Below are 3035 nucleotides of genomic sequence, written 5' to 3'. Positions count from 1 at the left end.
ATAGTAAAAAATATACTTACCTTGTCAACTTCTTTTGAAGGGTAGTTAACCGACTTCTAGCGAACCTGAAGATAAAGAAAAGAAATAAAAGAAATCAACACACACAACAGAAGAGAGGCAAGCCCATAAAAGGTTCCTGGTAAGAAAGACAATGTTGTTAAAATATATGTATGTTATAATTTAAAAAGAGATAGTCAAGATAAATAACTGCATTATTTACAGCCCTTTGAAAAGAAGAACAAGAAGAAGAGGCAGAGAATCAAGAAGACTACAGGGCAGTCTCTTCTCTATCCCCTTCCCCTTTCTCCCCTTGGTACTTGCCTGCAAGAGAGAACCTAATACATTGCGGGTGAATCTTGAGAGGGGAGATGGTAAAAAGGCGTAATTCTGCTCCTATGAGGTTTAAAGGTCACCAAGCTCTGACAATTGGTAAGTGAATTGATGTCTCAATATTTCATGTCCAAGAAACTACATATGTAAAAGGCTATACGTGAGAGGCAGTGGTTGTGAGTGGCTGTATAGATGAGTGTGTACTTGTATCAATGATTGTATAAGAGAGTAAGTATGCATTTGTCTCTGTTTGAATAAGTAATGTGGTGTGTGTATAACTATATAGGTCAGTAAATGGAAGTGTGATTGTTTCGTTGCATGACTGACTAGGTGTGTGAGTGAGTAACTGTGGATGAGTGGTGGTGTGTGAGTGTTTGTATAGGTGTATCAGTGCTTTTGATAGTGTTGTATTGATGAGTGACTGCATGTATGAGTGATTGTATGGGTGAACGAGTGGATGTGTGTGTAGACCTAGGAATCAGTGAGTGCATATCTAGTAACTGGCATGGTGTGTTGATGGTTTTCGATAATGTTAGTCTGTATTTTACAGTGGTTGTATCAAAGGTTATCTTAGGGTGTGAGGCGGTGAATCTGATTTTCATGTGGATGATGTCATCAGTGATGTCATCAGTAGGGTTGTGCGTGGTTTGCGAAGTAGCGCTTTGTGAAGCTATGCAAAATGCACTTCTCACTACGCGAGCTAGGCGTAGCACTACGCGAACTGCGTAGTAGCATGTTCGCACTGTGCAAGATGCAATTTTTAATGATTGCACAATGCGGGCAAGCATCCGGCACTGTGCAATCATTGAAAATGGCATCTTGCACAGTGAGAGCTGTAGTTTTCTGCCGCTCGTGGAGATTTTTACTCGAGCGGCAACTTTCTCTACGCGGACTGGTAGTTTCTCATCGCGAGTGGTCGCGAGCATACGCGACCACTCGCAATGAGAAACCAGACCTCCCCGCGTTGAGACCCTCACAGGGAGGTTTATTTTCGCGAAAGAGGAAAAAATCTCGCCAGGATGTCATTTTGCTTGCTCGAGGTCCCCAACTTGAAGTTGAGGACCGAGAGCAAGCAAAAAATGACCGCTACACTACGCTATGCGTGTTTGGACTGTGCTACGTGCAGTTTGCGTAGTGCAAAGTTGCGCAAACTGCGCAAACTACGCGAGCGTGGTGTAGTGCTTTGCCCAGGCCTAGTTAACAGTGAATTCATTTGAGATGTCATCAGTGATGTGATCAGTATTGTCAATGTCCATGCCATGAATGATGTAATATGTGACGTTATCAGCAGTGCAGTGCGGGGACGCAAGGTATAGTTAGCTGAACTAACTATAATGGGGGAATTTCTATGGTTTTGTATGAGAGAAATGTCCAACTAACTATAACGTCCCTGAAACCTATGGTTTTTTTCAGTGAATTTCTAAGGTTTTTTAAATGCTAATTTCCAACTATAATGTGCCTGAAACCTATGTTTTTTCAGTGAATTTCAAAGGTGTTTTAAAAGCTGATTTGGAATTCTAATGTTCATTAAACCTATGGTTTTTTTCAGTGATTTAGAAAAAATGTATTGTGACATTTCGTAACTTTAATATCCTAAAAATAGTTTATGTAATTTTTTTGTTTGTTATTAAAATATTATAATGTCTTCTAATTTCTTAAATATTAATATATATATATATATTCACTGAAAAAACCATAGGTTTCACACCAGATATAGTTAGCTGGAAATTTTACTCGCATAAAACTATTGAAATTCCAACGTTATAGTTAGTTGGACTCACTATAACTTGCGCGCCTGCAATGCACTGCTGATGACGTCACATATTACATCACTCATGACATGGTCAGTGACCTCACTCATGACATCACTGATGACACCATCCAGTGAATGTGTGTCTTTCTGAAAAATAAATATGTTTTATATATGTATTTGTAAAGGTCGATGGAAGAATAAATGTTTAAATAAGTGTGTAAATGGATGTTTTTTAAATAAAATATTGATTGGTTAACTGGCTTATTAAGTGTATCTTAGTGAATACATATATTAGCGAGTAATTTTTAAATATTTAAATATATGTATCAGTGTTTCACTTTGTGTATAAGTGGCTACATGGGTTGGTGACTGACTCACTGTTTGTATGTGTTTTGAAGACAGCATATGTGCAGGACTGTATGGGTGGATGAGTGTGTATATATGTGTGTTAGTGAGTGAATGCCTGCCTTACTAGTGTCTTTATGAGTAACTACATATGTTTTAATCTAGTATATGTGAGTATTGATGTATATAAGTAAGTATATGTGAGAGTGAGAGATTGAAAGAGTTCCTGTTTAAATAAGTATGTGTTTCTATAAGTGATTGTTTAAGAGAGTAAGTATGTGTAAGTTTCCTTAGAAGTAATGTGCTAGTGTGTGTATAGCTGTATATGCAAATAAATGGATGTTCAATAGTTTATTTGCATGTGTGAGCATGTGTGGGAGTAACTTTTGGAAGACTGTCGGTGTGAAACAGGATGTATATGTGTATCACTACATATGATAAGTGAGTATATGTATGAGTGACTATATAGAACTGTTGCTGAATGAGTGGATGTGTATATAGATGGTGGAATTACTGAATTGGTTGTGGTAACTGGTATGTGTATCTCTGAAAAGGAGATATGTCACTCTGTCACAAGGATGGTGTCATCAGTGATGTCATGAGTGAG

Source organism: Lissotriton vulgaris, chromosome 1_1 (assembly GCF_964263255.1).
Source record: "Lissotriton vulgaris chromosome 1_1, aLisVul1.2, whole genome shotgun sequence".
NCBI lineage: Eukaryota > Metazoa > Chordata > Amphibia > Caudata > Salamandridae > Lissotriton > Lissotriton vulgaris.
Note: the sequence above shows the minus strand (reverse complement) of the source record.